Raw genomic sequence first — 18122 nt, forward strand, 5'->3', positions numbered from 1 at the left:
GTCGTAGCTTCCTCCAATAATTTTAAAACCTAAAAAAAATCTCTGCTCATGTCAAAAGTGTCATCTACCTCATACGTACTTTAAAAATCATGATCCCACTCCAAATACGACATTCAAAGTTCTCATAGTATCACAACGGATCCGAAAAAATATGAACAGTTCATAAAGTACAGACAAATACAATTTCATAAGTGTGAAGTAATCCAATGGTGTAATGACGTAAACATCTGTCACTGATGTAGTAAAATAAATGTTTGTCTCTCTCAGTTAAATGATCAGATAGCTGTGTAATTTATGTGTTAGAGAAATATGGTACCGATGTGTAAAGTTGTATAAGCAAATACCATATTAGCTAGGGCTCCTTGTGCTTGACAGACACATGGTACACAAAGTAAGCGTGTAACCCCCTGAGGATTAATGTAATTATATCCTCAGGTGTTACAGATTACAGCAATGGAATGAAATGTATCACGGAAAACTTTCTTTGTAATTCAAATATGTTGAAAAATAAATAGTTTAATGCGTGTCCTGTAGCGCTAAATGTGCGTCTTGCTGTAAGACAATCTCTGTGGAAGTGTCGTAGTTATTGTCCTCCGAAAGCTAAGTTCTGCAGAAGTCAATGTACTTACCTCATGATAAACGAAATTGAAATGCTTTGCGTATAGATATCTTAGTTATTACGCTTATTGCCGTGATGAAGTAAGTACTGTACTGTACGTATTGTTGTGCTACAGAAAAGGCTGTCTCATTGTAGCTATACCACAAACGTTACTACAAAAACATATTTTACTTTCCAGAAAAATTCAGAAAAACTGTGCAGATATAAAACAGATAAACTGCAAAAGCAACATTGTAAATTGTCACTCATTACTAGCGTCGTGATAAAATCGTGTAGCTGTCTCATAAACTAACCACTGTATCATCTGGTATCTCACAGAAAGTACTTTAAATCCAGAATGTATTTTCAAGTAAACCAAAATGTTGCATTAAAATCTCATTAGCAATACTGGTAAATGTTCTAAGTATGTGAGCCTTATAGTCGTTACGTAATCGTGCAACTAACAAGCAAGAATGTACACACGAAATAACACAGTGATGTCTGTTCACTATAACAATGCACTCGTAAATACTGTCTAAATATGTTCTGTAGGTTCTAGACTGGATAGTAAACTTCAAACATTGTTGCATGTTAACAGTTTCTCAGTGTGACAATTTGAACTAGCTGCGTGAAGTGAAAAATTGTATGGCAAAGACTAAGTTAAAAAGCAGATTATCTCTCAATAAACGGTTTTACATGTGAAATGTGGTGCAATCTTTTACCCTTCCTAGTGCTCAGAGTTAGCTTGAACGCAATTATCATGCGGTATACATCGGTAAAGACTGCTAAAAGTTTTCTCAAGGTTAGCTTATGTTATTTTTCTCTGAGCCAGTAGGCGGACGCGGCTGCCTGCGGTGCCAGTCATTGTCTGTCTTTTTGTTGGCGCGCGCCGTTATTGGGATTAGGAGACCTAACTTCTACCAATTCACCTTGCCGAGAGGGCCCTGTACTGTAGGAATCCCGCCAGTTCTGATGCAATTCAGGTCTGTCATTTTGTCGGTAGATTCCATAGTTTCTTTCTTGTCGGCCACGTGGTGGAGAATTTCTCCCTGAATCGTAACTGCGCGCTGGACCGTTGCGTCTGACGTTATTCTGTCTCCCGTGATAATAATTATTTTGGTTCCCGTATTGTCTGTTTCTCTGATTGTGTCTGTGATAGTCATTACTACGGAAATGCGATCTTTCTCTGTAACTATTATTACTCCGCCAGTGGTTGTCATATGGGTGGTGTCTGTTTTGGTCACGATTTGCGTTGTAAGAATAGACTTGTCGTGTCCAGTTATTGTTTCTGTCGTCACGGATTTGTGACGGATGTGAACTGTAGTGATTGTTTTCCTGTTTTCGCATCCCGCGACTGTCTGTGTGAATTTCTAATTCTTGTAAGAGTCCCTGAAAAGCTTCAGTGTCGTCTTTGCAACGCCCTGCCAAAATAATATTCCTTAAATGTTCAGGCAATTTCATTATGCAAATGCGGATGAGTTCTGAAGGGCTATATGGGTTTGACAGGTACTGATTCTTGTGCAACATTTCTTCAAAATATTTCACAAGACTGGAAAATTCAGATTGTTCGAAATGTTTCATCATCATGATGCCATGTTTTACTCGGTCTTGTGTGGCTTGGGACCAATATACTGAGAGGAAGGCATGGTAAAATTCTCCTTCACTGTGGCAATCGTGAATGACCGATCGCATTCTTACAGCTGGTTCATTCTCTAAGTAGCCACACATAAATTCTAATCTGTGCTCTAGTGACCAGTTGGGAGGAAAACAATGAGAGAATTGATGGAGCCACGCTTGTGGATGAATGTCGCTGCCAGAATTCTTAAATGTTTTGAATTTACGTGTAGTAATGAACAGCTTATAGTCAAAATCATCGTGTCGGCGGGTCGCATATCGGTCATTGTTACGTCGTTTCGGCGGTTCCATCTCAAAATTCGGTGTACTTTGCCAATTTCTTTCATAATCTCCAAAGTGTCCTGTGTTGTTATTTTGTGGCAGTTCCGTATTTTTATGTCCCTCTTCCGTATTGGAGTGCGAGTGTCCTCTGAAATACGTAATTCTTGTATTACCTGTGTCAACTGATCTTGTACTTCCCGGATTTCTCTTTGGTGTTGCGTATTAATTTGATTCTGATTTTGTTTGAATTTCCTAATTTGATCGAACTCTTCTGTGTCATTAAAGACTACCGGTTTTGTGTCATTCAGGATATCATCTACCTTCGTAGATAAATTATTTAGGTGATCCGAAAGTTCAACTACTTTCTCTGATAATGAACTAATGTCCTCCATGTGTCTTTCTGAACCAATTTTCAGAGTATCTACTGTGTCCTTTAAGTTTTCTTGAGTTTTTGCAACTTGCGTAACCGAATCGGTAGATGCAACTGAGTCCATTTTAGCTTGCAAGTTCTCATGATTTTCATGAACAATTGTTTGCAGTTCTTTTATGGCTGCTTCGTGATTCTGTAATGCATTTTCATGCCGCGAAAAAATAGGTTGGAAATGCTACCAAATTTGTGTTTTTACGTCATTACAGACTTTTTGACATTTCGATTCGATTTTATGTAATTCAGTAGTTAAATCTTCACGTATTTGTTCAAGCGTATGTTCCACTGAGTCTAACTTTTGAAGCTTTTGCTCCATTGCGTCTAACTTTTGCTGTGTTTGTCTCTGATTTTGTTCCATTGTGTCTAACTTTTGAAGATTTTGTTCCATTGTGTCTAACTATTGAAGATTTTGTCCCATGTGTTTCTGATTTTGTTCAAGCGTTGTGTCTAACTTTTGTAGCCTTTGTCCCATTTGTTGCATTAACTGTAATAACAATGCACTGGTGTCTGAAACATGTTCCTCAGTGCTTTTCGGCAGTGCATTTGAACCGGCAATATTCGCATTTTGAAAAGCAGAAAATGTGTCTTGATTTATTTGAGAAAACGGTGAGGACGCAAAATCTGAATCTACAGTATTTGCAAGATTGTGTCCTGTCATTTCGGAATCCTGAGGCGAGCTGTTGCCGACCCTTCGATCGATAATGCTTCCCTGTTCACTAATTGTTTCACTGCCTACACCATTATTTGCAGCCCGCTCCATTTCCCTACGCGCTATTAACAAATTACTACTTTGAACGTTAGTGAATTCATTACATGGAGACGCTAACACACTGCTTTCGTCTTCACTGTCATTTCTCAGTTTAGTTTGGAGCCTAGTGTTACGTTTTTCACACGCCATTATTGTCACAATTTTTCACATGACAACACAGAAAAACACAATTTGAAGAACAAAAATAAGAGAACACATTAACATAGCACTGAAAATAATATCTAGTTAATTGCAAGCACAGCTGCGAAATACTTCGTGCAAAACTATATGCATGCCACAACTATTTTACTGTACAACAAAGAAAGACTGCAACTACAAAGGAAATTCTCTCTATGATTACGCGCTAGCAATAAACAAAAGCGACACTAATTACACAAACTGCAAGGAAAAAATCAGAAGATTCCAGTGAGGTATCCTTGGCTAAGGGTCGACATATGAAACGTCCCCTTAGAAAAATTTATACAAGACTGTGCTTAAACTGACACACAATAGTTTTTAGCGCAACGCAATCTGACTTCCAAAAATCCCTACGAAAGAATGGCCCTGACTAACATTAACCTATACGTTTCACAAATCACTTACCTCACAAAAATCTTCGTTACTCAAGCTACTGCAATACAGCAAGCACCACTACTGCCAGCTAAATAAAAGATTCAAAGTACGGAAGGCACTATCTACTGATAGGCATAGTTACCAAATGAAAGATTTTAATAGAGAAAAAACAATGTATTTACCTCACTAGTCATAATATATATAGCAGTTCATGACACCAATTCTTACAAATTTCAAAACTCCGCCATCTCTCTCTCCCCACGTCCACCACTGCTGGTGGCTCACCTCCAACTGCGCAACGCTACACGCTGTTAGCATCCAGCTGCCGCTGCCCAACACTACAATGGCAGACAACAATGCAAACCAGCCACAGACTGCACACGGCACAGCCAGTGATTTTTATACAGAGTGCTACGTGGCGGCGGCGTTACCAATAAAAAAACCTAAACAGCCTACTTACAAGCAGCGTCTGCGATGGTGCACTCAACGACGAACCTGGGTGCACGAATGGCAAAGCGTCATTTTTTCCGATGAATCCAGGTTCTGTTTACGGCATCATGATGGTCGCATCTGTGTTTGGCGACATCGCGGTGAACGCACATTTTTAGCGTGTATTCTTTATCGCCACACTGGCGTATCACCCGGCGTGATTGTATGGGGTGCCACTGGTTACACGTCTCGGTCATCTCTTGTTCGCATTGACAGCACTTGGAACAGTGGACGTTACATTTCAGATGTTTTACGACCCGTGGCTCTACCCTTCATTCAATCCCTGCGAACCCCTACATTTCAGAAGGATAATGCATGACCACATGTTGCAGGTACTGTATGGGCCTTTCTGGATACAGAAAATGTTCGATTGCTGTCCTGGCCAGCACATTCTCCAGATCTCTCACCATTTGGAAACGTCTTGTCAATGGTGGCCGAGCAACTGGCTCGTCACAATACGTCATTCACTACTCTTGATGAACTGTGGTATCGTGTTAAAGCTTCATGGGCTGCTGTACCTGTACACGCCATCCAAGCTCTGTTTGAGTCAATGCCCAGGCGTATCAAGGCCGTTATTGGGGCCAGAGGTGGTTGATCTGGGTACTGATTTCTCAGGATCTACGCTTGAAAATTTAATCACATGTCAGTTCTAGTAAAATATATTTGTCCAATGAATATCCGTTTATCATCTGCATTTCTTCTTGGTGTAGCAATTTTAATCGCCAGTAGTGTATGAGCATATGAGATTCGCATCATAGCGTTCACTTCGGTTCTACACTTCTTTTTCTGACTTCAGTGCGTAGTTTTCCTGTGAGCTCCTTGTCAGACTGCGAATACACCACACTTATTGTCTTTGCTTTGTGACTATGAAAAATGAGGCTGTCGAGAAACATTTTTGAGAGCTAAAAGATAAAACCTGTTTTTTCCGTTGTGATAAGTCAGAATGTGGAATAAATCTTGTGCAGTGATAGGGTGAAGATGGCTTTTCACTTCGTTATTGCGACCCAGGACTTCCTGTTATATCCTACAGAGTACGGCGAGTCTCAGTCATGGAAGCCTGAAAGAACATTTAGATGTATAATTATGCAGTGAACTTTTAGTTAACGTTTGCTCTTTCCTACTACGACAAATATGTACAAATGCTGTAAGAGTGCTACATCAAAATATCAAATCCCAAAAATTATGTTCAAATAACATTGTAAAAAACAACATCATATACATTGACGGTGACATTCCAACAGTATCACACAAGACGTCAAGTTGCACACAAAACTGAATGTAGCGTCCCTTGACTCTCCAGGCCGGTCCCAGGATTTGTCAACCGTAGAGTACGTCAGGGAAGAGGTGCGAAGATGTATATCTCCATACCAGACTCCATCCAGCAATCCTCAAGAACTGATACAGCATGTCTTTCACGTATTGCAAAAATGTCTTCAAGGCATCTGGAGACTGTCTACTTCCATGCCACAACGAATACAATTGTGGATTCGTAACTGCGTAGTGCCCACCTCGTACTGACGTTGATGACGCAATTTATTAGATGAAGGTAGTTTAATCATTTAATGCCCGCTGTGAAATAAAATCTACAAAATGTTTCAGAAATATAGGGCATATCTCGTTTTCCCTCTGTGTTTATATAGCATGGCTGCGCGGAGTGACCGCGCGGTTAGAGGCGCCATGTCACGTATTGCGCGGCCCCTCACTTCGGACTTTCGAGTACTCCCTCGGGTATTGGTGTGTGTGTTGTTCTTAGCATAAGATAGTTATAGTTAGTTCAAATAGCGTTTAAGTCCAGGGACCGATGACATCAGCAGTTTGGCCCCTTATAAATGCACACACACCATATACTACAACTGTCTTTCTACACTGTAAGACAAAGAAAGAAAAACAGGGCACCACGAAGGAGTCGCCCAAGTGGGACGGGAAACGGTAGATGTGATGTACATGTTAATACAAACCAATGGTTACAATTTCGGAATAACTGAGTGATTTATTCAAGAGAAAGAGCGTCACATATTGAGTGCGTCAGTTACGCATTGGTCACCACGCATCTACACTCATGCTCATAAATTAAGGATAATTGCAGAATGTGTTGCCATACAACGTTTCACTACACAAAACTGGCGCTAATAGCATATGCGCATAGGGAACACACATGACACAGATCTGTATATCGACAGTATTGGTGAATACTTGAGAAAGCCATCCCGAAACTCATGTGCTACAAAATGCCACTGTTTCCTGCTCATGTACCCCGACATCAATATGGGATATGATCACCATGCACACACACGTACACAGGCCGCTCAACGGGTTGGCATACTAGGGATCAGGTGGTCGAGCAGCTGCATTCTTGCACCAGTGCCTACTGGAGCTCCTGAAATGTCTTAGGGGTTTGAAGACGTTCATCGATGAGTCGACTGAGAGCATCCCAGACGTGCTCGATGGGGTTTAGGTCTGGAGAAGAGACAGGCCACTCTATTCGCCTGATACCTTCTGTTTCAAAGTACTCCTCCACGATGGCAACTGGGTGACACCGTGCGTTATCATCCATCAGGAGGAAGGGTGCACCCACTGCACCCCTGACAAGGCGGACATACTGGTGCAAAATGATGTCCCGATACACCTGACCTGTTACATTTTCTCTGTCAAAGACATGCAGGGGTGTACATGCACCAATCATAATCCCACTCCGCACCATCAAACCACGACCTCCATGCAGGTCCCTTTCAAGGACATTAAGGGGTTGGTATCTGGTCCCTGGTTCACGCCAGGTGAAAACCCGGAGAGAATCGGTGTTCAGACTATACCTGGGCTCGTCTGTGAACATAACTGGGGACCACTGTTCCAATGACCATGTACTGTGTTCTTGACACCAGCCTTTATGGGTTCTCCTGTGACTAGGGGTCAGTGGATTGCACCTTGCAGGTCTCCAGGCGAATAAACCATGTCTGTTCAGTCGTCTGTAGACTGTGTGTCTGGAGACAACTGTTTCAGTGGCTGTGGTAACGTCCCGAGCAAGGCTACCTGCAGTACTCCGTGGCCGTCTGCGGGCACTGATGGTGACGTATCAGTTTCCTTGTGGTGTTGTACACTGTGAACATCCCGTTTTGTAGCGCCTGGACGCGTTTCCTGTCTGCTGGAATCGTTGTCATAGTCTTGAGATCACACTTTGTGGCACGTGGAGCGCCCGTTCTACGACGAGCTGTGTTTGTCCAGCCTCCAGTCGCCCTAGTTTTCTCTACCCCTCATAACGTCATCAGTATGTGTTCTTTGAGCCATTTTCAACACACAGTCACCATTAGCATATCTCAAAACGTCTGCACACTTACTCGCTGCATCGTACTCTGACATGCACCATCACACCTGTGCATATGTGGACAGCTGCCAGCGCCACCGTGCGACGACCGCAGGTCTAATGCAGCGTATGGTCATACCCCGAGGTGATTTAAACCCGCAAACCTCACACCAGAGTGTTGCTTCACCATGTATCAGCATTATCCTTAATTTATGAGCATGAGTGCAGATATTCGACGTTATACTGATTGACAAGTTGTTGGAGATCCATCTGAAAGGTATGGCTCCATTTAGTGTCGAATTGGCGCGTTAGATCGTCAAAATGTCGAGGTGGTTGTAGGGCCCTGCCCAAATGCTCCAAAAATTCTGAATTATTGTGGAGAGATACGGAATGCACTCGTGGTCTACGGGTACTGTCTTTGATTAGTAATCAAAGATACTACCCGTTGATTCGAAACTTGTCACAGCTTAAATTTTGACTGACGATTAGCATTTGGTGGCCGAAAAACCTCCGGCACCAGAAATCACCCTCATTCTGCATTGTCATAGAGGGTAGAAGAAGGGGCACTCTCTTGTCCTAGGGGTGGGAACCTGTCCCTAAAGGTGGAAGAACCTGCTTTGACCAATGGCATGTAGATGCAGAATGCAATTGAAACCACAGCATTAAAGACAGCTAATGTGTATTCACAGGACATGTGGCCTGTAATTGAAAAGTCTCATGATGATCTCTCCATTGACCACAGATTCGGGAATAGGCCCTCATTCGGATTTCCGGGAGGGGACTGCCAAGGTGGATGTGACCATGAGAATATCAACAAAACTGAGAGTCGGGCTGTGGAATGTCAGAAGCTTGAACGTGGTAGGGAAGCTAGAAAATCTGAAAAGGGAAATGCAATGGCTCAAACTAGATCTAGTAGGGATTACTGAAGTGAAATGGAAAGAAGGCAATGACTTCTGGCTATATGAGTATAGGGTAATGTCAACAGCAGCAGAAAATGGTATAACGGGAGTAGGATTCGTTTTTAATAGGAAGATAGGGCAGAAAGTATGTTACTGGGAACAATTGAGTGATAGAGCTGTTCTTATCAGAATCGACGGCAAACTAACACCGACAGCATAGTTCGGGTATACATGCCGCGTCGCAAGCTGATGATGAATAAATAGAGAAGGTATATGACAATATTGAAAGTGTAATACAGTGCGTAACGGGAGATGAACATCTAATAGTCATGGGGGACTGAAATGCTGTTGTAGGACTATGAGCGGAAGAAAGGGTTGCAGAAGAACATGGGCCTGGGACATGGAGTGAAGGACGAGAAAGACTAATTTTGTTCTGGAATAAATTTCAGATGGTAACAGCGAATACTCTGTTCAAGAATCAGAAGAAGAGGAGATGTACTTGGAAAACGCCGGGTGATATGGGAAGATTACAGTTAGATTACATCACGGTCAGACAGAAATTCGGAAATAAGATACTGGAATGTAAGGCGTACCCAGGAGCACATATGGACTCAGATCACTACTTAGCAGTGATGAAGGGTAGGCTGAAGCTTAAGAGATTAGTCAGGAACAATTAATATGCAAGGAAGTGGGATACTGAAGTACTAAAGAATGACGAGATACGCTTGAAGTTCTCTAAGCAATAACGAATTGCTCAGTAAGCAATACAGTTGAAGAGGAAAGGACATCTCTAAAAGGAACCTTCGCAAAAGTTGGAAGGAAAGACATAGATACAAAGTAGGTAACTACGAAGAAAACATAGGCAATAGAAAACTACATCAGTTGAAGTACAAATATTGTCAGGGAGATTCAGGAATATTGAAACATAAGTAACTTGGGAATAAGATAAACTGGAAATGCAGGAAAGCTAAGGCGAAATGGCTGCATGGAAAACGCGAAGAAACTGTAAAAGAAATTTTTGTCGGCAGCACAGCGTCAGCATACAGGTTTGTGAAAAATACGTTAGGTGAAATTAAGAGAAGCATATATATATGTTTTTGGATAGGGTCCGCCTTTAGCAAAACACAGTTTTGTTTTTTAACCCAGACATGTTTCATTGCAGTTGCAGCATCCTCAGTGGGAAGAAAATTACCAGATACAAAAAGCCATAGTAGAAGGCAAACAAATAATAAATGAATACACAGCTCTCTGCAATGGCACTCTGTTCTCTGCCCTCAAAGAATTAACAGACAAAACCAACCTATAGAGATCTTAACCCCCCTCCCCCACCCACCAGAAAAAAAAAGATCCTGAAACCTAAAATCTCTCTCTCCCTCCCTTTCTCTCTCCCTCTCTTTCCCTCTCTGTCTCCCCCTTTTACACACACACACACACACACACACACACACACACACACAAACACACACTAAAAATATCTCAGTCACCTCTGAAAGGTTCAAAACAGCCGCCAGGAACACCTTCAACTGTTCCACTGTCAGCCATCTTGTTTTTACACCTCCAGCTGTTCCACTGCCAGCCATGTTTTGTTTTTATAGCTGATAAACAGTGAAACAGTGAGTGGCAGTGACAGTGGCAGTGGCAACTCAATTATCAGTGTTTGACAGTGATGAAGACGAAAAAAGAGTAAGTGAAACACCATGTAAATAGACACTCACTCACACACACACACACACACACACATAGAATTAAATAATTTCAGGCATAATAATAACATAGTTCTTCAAATCGTAATTTTGGCTTAAACAATTTATCTACTTTAAGGTATAAGTGGTTGCAGATGACAAACTGTCGGTCATTGTAGAAACACAAGACGTCAGAAAAACCACACCATGTGGTAAAAAGGTATGGATTTTCATAATTTATGTGTTTTTTCAAATATCTATAATTACATTTTTAAAACTAATAGCTACATGTATTCAAAACAACAAAGAACGTTCTTTATCTTTAACAGATGGAAAATAAAAGCCCACTGAGGATGCTGCAACTGCAGCGAAACATGTCTGGGTTAAAAAACAAAACTGTGTTTTGCTAAAGGCGGACCCTATCCAAAAACATATATATTGTTAAAGCAAACACGGAAAAAAAGAGCTTCAATACCAAGATGATTATTTCGACGCCTTGCCAGGCATTTCCGAGCAAGCTCTACAACAAATTCCGGAACACTACAGCAAAGTTACATCAAACTATTTTAAAAATAAAATTCAATAGACTTTGTCTTTCATATAATGTAATACCTAACTATATACATGTAAATGTAAACAGTATGTCACCTGCAGCTCGTCATGCCAAACATAAAGCTGAAATTGAGTGGCTGAAGCAAGAAATTAGAAACCTACATACAAAAAAGCAAGAACTCAATGTTGAACTATTCAAAATTCACCTGGAACTAGGAAATCACATTAAAGTCTCTGAAATATTCAACGATATCATGAATACAGTCAAACAAAACACAGAAACACAAATAAAATCAAAATGGAATAAACAACAACAAAAACTAAACACTCTTTTAAAACAAAACAAAGCTTATGCACATAAAAATAGAAAGCAAGCAAACCACACATTCCACAAACGTCTGGTAAACCTTACTGACATACCACTAACCAACCAAGAAATAAGTTTTCTAGAAAAACGCCCAAAATACAATGTCAACACACACATCACACACAAGACAGTGGAGAATCTTATCACAGAAAGTGAGTACATCATAAAACAACAAGAAAGAAACAATAATCAAAACTTCAATGCAGGTCTGACAAGAGAATTAATCACAGAAGAAATAAGATACATAATAAAAGAAAACAAAAACAACATATTGACAGGAACAAAAACTGAAGAAGAAAAAACCTCTGGAAAAATAAAGGACAAACTTAAAAACAATGAGGCACTCATCACAAGATCAGACAAGGGCAGCACCATGATAATAATAAAACAGGATGAATACAAGCAAAAAACCTTCAAATTCCTGGAAGACAACAACATAACAAAGCTAACCAGTGACCCAACACAAAGATACCAGAAAAACCCAATAACACTCCTAAAAAATATCTCACACATATTCACAAATCAGAAAGCAACATGGTTCAAACAAAAGAACCCCCAAGCACCCACACTGAACAGCCTACTAAAGCTCCACAAGGATGGCATTCCTATACGCCCTGTAGTCAATTTCAGAAGTGCACCCACATACCACTTAGCCAGAGAAATTCACACATACATACAGAAACATTACATATACACAAATAACAGAAGCATACGCAACACCCAAGAGCTGGTACAGCAAATCAAAGACATCAACATACCCACAACAGCCACACTCACATCATTTGACATCACATCCATGTACACCAATATCCCCACCACTGAAACCATCAACATCATCAGACAACAATTAGAAGAACAAGCCAAAATTCCCGAACCCCACATAAAAGAAATAGCTAGCATCCTAAAACTTATCACACAACAAAACTACTTTTCCTTTGACAATCAGTTTTACTCACAAGAAGATGGGCTTCCAATGGGGTCACCATTCAGTGGAGTCCTAGCCAACATCTTTCTCAATCACATTGAAAATAAAATATTCGAAACAATAGTTAGACCCAAACAATACCGGATAATATATTGGTACCATTATGTAGATGACATCATATGCCTTATAGATGAAACACCAAGTCGCATCCAACAACTCCACATTGATATAAACAAAGTACACCCAAAAATAAAATTCACCATAGAAACAGAACATGACAAAAAAAAGTCTAAACTTCCTTGGCCTCACAATATACAGACACAACAACCAACACCAATTCTCCATATTCAGGAAAGCGACCACCACTAGCACAACCATTCACAAAGACTCTAATCATCCGATTACACACAAACTAGCCAGCTTCCAATATATGCTACACAGACTAAACAAAACCCCACTCCCTGATAACAACTACAAGAATGAATTGCAGACAATCAGACAAATAGCAGTGGAGAATGGATATGACACAAACACTATAGATAAACTAAACCACAAAATTAAAGCAAAACTAAAAAGGACACCCAACATACAAAGTCAAAAACAAAAGCCTCAACCTATAAACACACATGAAAAGGAAACACCCACAATGACAAACAGATGGTTCACTCTCACCTATAACAACAAAACAGTACACAGAATAGGTAACATACTCAAAAAACAAGGGATAAAAATAGCCTACAGGACAGACAACTCAACACAGAAAAAACTAAGGACAACCAACACAAGCACAGACAAACACAACACATCTGGTATTTACCAATTAACATGCCAGGATTGCAAAGCAGTTTATATAGGACAGACAACCAGAAACTTTAATACCAGATATACAGAACACAAAAGAGCATTAAAAAGTAACAGCTGTCATTCCACATTTGCTGAACACCTCATGGACAACAAACATAGCCCAACAAACATCAACACGGATTTGAAAATTCTCAAATGCAGCAACAGCCCCTCACAAAAACTGATAATTGAAGAAAATTACCAGATACAAAAAGCCATAGTAGAAGGCAAACAAATAATAAATGAATACACAGCTCTCTGCAATGGCACTCTGTTCTCTGCCCTCAAAGAATTAACAGACAAAACCAACCTATAGAGATCTTAACCCCCCTCCCCCACCCACCAGAAAAAAAAAGAATCCTGAAACCTAAAATCTCTCTCTCCCTCCCTTTCTCTCTCCCTCTCTTTCTCTCTCTGTCTCCCCCTTTTACATACACATACACACACACACACACACACACACACACACACACACACACACACACACACACACACACACTAAAAAAAAAGTAAAAATATCTCAGTCACCTCTGAAAGGTTCAAAACAGCCGCCAGGAACACCTTCAACTGTTCCACTGTCAGCCATCTTGTTTTCACACCTCCAGCTGTTCCACTGCCAGCCATGTTTTGTTTTTATAGCTGATAAACAGTGAAACAGTGAGTGGCAGTGACAGTGGCAGTGGCAACTCAATTATCAGTGTTTGACGGTGATGAAGACGAAAAAAGAGTAAGTGAAACACCATGTAAATAGACACTCACACACACACACACACACACACACACATAGAATTAAATAATTTCAGGCATAATAATAACATAGTTCTTCAAATCGTAATTTTGGCTTAAACAATTTATCTACTTTAAGGTATAAGTGGTTGCAGATGACAATCTGTCGGTCATTGTAGAAACACAAGACGTCAGAAAAACCACACCATGTGGTAAAAAGGTATGGATTTTCATAATTTATGTGTTTTTTCAAATATCTATAATTACATTTTTTTTAAAACTAATAGCTACATGTATACAAAACAACAAAGAACGTTCTTTATCTTTAACAGATGGAAAATAAAAGCCCACTGAGGATGCTGCAACTGCAGTGAAACATGTCTGGGTTAAAAAACAAAACTGTGTTTTGCTAAAGGCGGACCCTACCCAAAAACATATATATTGTTAAAGCAAACACGGAAAAAAAGAGCTTCAATACCAAGATGATTATTTCGATGCCTTGCCAGGCATTTCCGAGCAAGCTCTACAACAAATTCCGGAACACTACAGCAAAGTTACATCAAACTATTTTAAAAATAAAATTCAATAGACTTTGTCTTTCATATAATGTAATACCTAACTATATACATGTAAATGTAAACAGTATGTCACCTGCAGCTCGTCATGCCAAACATAAAGCTGAAATTGAGTGGCTGAAGCAAGAAATTAGAAACCTACATACAAAAAAGCAAGAACTCAATGTTGAACTATTCAAAATTCACCTGGAACTAGGAAATCACCTTAAAGTCTCTGAAATATTCAACGATATCATGAATACAGTCAAACAAAACACAGAAACACAAATAAAATCAAAATGGAATAAACAACAACAAAAACTAAACACTCTTTTAAAACAAAACAAAGCTTATGCACATAAAAATAGAAAGCAAGCAAACCACACATTCCACAAACGTCTGGTAAACCTTACTGACATACCACTAACCAACCAAGAAATAAGTTTTCTAGAAAAACGCCCAAAATACAATGTCAACACACACATCACACACAAGACAGTGGAGAATCTTATCACAGAAAGTGAGTACATCATAAAACAACAAGAAAGAAACAATAATCAAAACTTCAATGCAGGTCTGACAAGAGAATTAATCACAGAAGAAATAAGATACATAATAAAAGAAAACAAAAACAACATATTGACAGGAACAAAAACTGAAGAAGAAAAAACCTCTGGAAAAATAAAGGACAAACTTAAAAACAATGAGGCACTCATCACAAGATCAGACAAGGGCAGCACCATGATAATAATAAAACAGGATGAATACAAGCAAAAAAACCTTCAAATTCCTGGAAGACAACAACATAACAAAGCTAACCAGTGACCCAACACAAAGATGCCAGAAAAACACAATAACACTCCTAAAAAATATCTCACACATATTCACAAATCAGAAAGCAACATGGTTGAAACAAAAGAACCCCCAAGCACCCACACTGAACAGCCTACTAAAGCTCCACAAGGATGGCATTCCTATACGCCCTGTAGTCAATTTCAGAAGTGCACCCACATACCACTTAGCCAGAGAAATTCACACATACATACAGAAACATTACATATACACAAATAACAGAAGCATACGCAACACCCAAGAGCTGGTACAGCAAATCAAAGACATCAACATACCCACAACAGCCACACTCACATCATTTGACATCACATCCATGTACACCAATATCCCCACCACTGAAACCATCAACATCATCAGACAACAATTAGAAGAACAAGCCAAAATTCCCGAACCCCACATAAAAGAAATAGCTAGCATCCTAAAACTTATCACACAACAAAACTACTTTTCCTTTGACAATCAGTTTTACTCACAAGAAGATGGGCTTCCAATGGGGTCACCAGTCAGTGGAGTCCTAGCCAACATCTTTCTCAATCACATTGAAAATAAAATATTCGAAACAATAGTTAGACCCAAACAATACCGGATAATATATTGGTACCGTTATGTAGATGACATCATATGCCTTATAGATGAAACACCAAGTCGCATCCAACAACTCCACATTGATATAAACAAAGTACACCCAAAAATAAAATTCACCATAGAAACAGAACATGACAAAAAAAAGTCTAAACTTCCTTGGCCTCACAATATACAGACACAACAACCAACACCAATTCTCCATATTCAGGAAAGCGACCACCACTAGCACAACCATTCACAAAGACTCTAATCATCCGATTACACACAAACTAGCCAGCTTCCAATATATGCTACACAGACTAAACAAAACCCCACTCACTGATAACAACTACAAGAATGAATTGCAGACAATCAGACAAATAGCAGTGGAGAATGGATATGACACAAACACTATAGATAAACTAAACCACAAAATTAAAGCAAAACTAAAAAGGACACCCAACATACAAAGTCAAAAACAAAAGCCTCAACCTATAAACACACATGAAAAGGAAACACCCACAATGACAAACAGATGGTTCACTCTCACCTATAACAACAAAACAGTACACAGAATAGGTAACATACTCAAAAAACAAGGGATAAAAATAGCCTACAGGACAGACAACTCAACACAGAAAAAACTAAGGACAACCAACACAAGCACAGACAAACACAACACATCTGGTATTTACCAATTAACATGCCAGGATTGCAAAGCAGTTTATATAGGACAGACAACCAGAAACTTTAATACCAGATATACAGAACACAAAAGAGCATTAAAAAGTAACAGCTGTCATTCCACATTTGCTGAACACCTCATGGACAACAAACATAGCCCAACAAACATCAACACGGATTTGAAAATTCTCAAATGCAGCAACAGCCCCTCACAAAAACTGATAATCGAAGAAAATTACCAGATACAAAAAGCCATAATAGAAGGCAAACAAATAATAAATGAATACACAGCTCTCTGCAATGGCAATCTGTTCTCTGCCCTCAAAGAATTAACAGACAAAACCAACCTATAGAGATCTTAACCCCCCTCCCCCACCCACCAGAAAAAAAAAAGATCCTGAAACCTAAAATCTCTCTCTCCCTCCCTTTCTCTCTCCCTCTCTTTCTCTCTCTGTCTCCCCCTTTTACATACACATACACACACACACACACACACACACACACACACATACACACACACACACACACACACACACACACACACAAACACACACTAAAAAAAAAGTAAAAATATCTCAGTCACCTCTGAAAGGTTCAAAACAGCCGCCAGGAACACCTTCAACTGTTCCACTGTCAGCCATCTTGTTTTCACACCTCCAGCTGTTCCACTGCCAGCCATGTTTTGTTTTTATAGCTGATAAACAGTGAAACAGTGAATGGCAGTGACAGTGGCAGTGGCAACTCAATTATCAGTGTTTGACAGTGATGAAGACGAAAAAAGAGTAAGTGAAACACCATGTAAATAGACACTCACACACACACACACACACACACACACATAGAATTAAATAATTTCAGGCATAATAATAACATAGTTCTTCAAATCGTAATTTTGGCTTAAACAATTTATCTACTTTAAGGTATAAGTGGTTGCAGATGACAATCTGTCGGTCATTGTAGAAACACAAGACGTCAGAAAAACCACACCATGTGGTAAAAAGATATGGATTTTCATAATTTATGTGTTTTTTCAAATATCTATAATTACATTTTTTTAAAACTAATAGCTACATGTATACAAAACAACAAAGAACGTTCTTTATCTTTAATAGATGGAAAATAAAAGCCCACTGAGGATGCTGCAACTGCAGTGAAACATGTCTGGGTTAAAAAACAAAACTGTGTTTTGCTAAAGGCGGACCCTATCCAAAAACATATATATTGTTAAAGCAAACACGGAAAAAAAGAGCTTCAATACCAAGATGATTAAGGGAAGCATGGTAACTTTCAGAATGCAACGCGAATTCCACTGTTAAATGCAGAGGAGGGAGCTCATAGGTGGAAAGGATACACAGAAAGCCTCTATGAGGGGGAAGATTTGTCCGATGCGATAGAGTAAGAAGCAGGAATCGATTTAGAAGTGGTAAGGGGTCCAGTATTAGAAT

General features: G+C 39.7%; 1 long non-coding RNA gene across 2 annotated transcripts; it reads left to right on the top strand.

Annotated features, from left to right (window-relative positions):
• The first annotated feature begins 10563 nt into the window (after window positions 1–10563).
• Window positions 10564–17917, top strand: LOC126355047 (uncharacterized). 2 transcript variants are annotated; one of them, XR_007565436.1, is made up of 3 exons: window positions 10564–10611; window positions 10750–10830; window positions 17790–17917. It is a non-coding gene; the product is annotated as an uncharacterized LOC126355047 (long non-coding RNA). The 2 variants fall into 2 exon arrangements; XR_007565437.1 differs by lacking the exon at window positions 17790–17917 and adding an exon at window positions 14356–14538.
• The last annotated feature ends 205 nt before the right edge of the window (window positions 17918–18122 follow it).

Source organism: Schistocerca gregaria, chromosome 3 (assembly GCF_023897955.1).
Source record: "Schistocerca gregaria isolate iqSchGreg1 chromosome 3, iqSchGreg1.2, whole genome shotgun sequence".
NCBI lineage: Eukaryota > Metazoa > Arthropoda > Insecta > Orthoptera > Acrididae > Schistocerca > Schistocerca gregaria.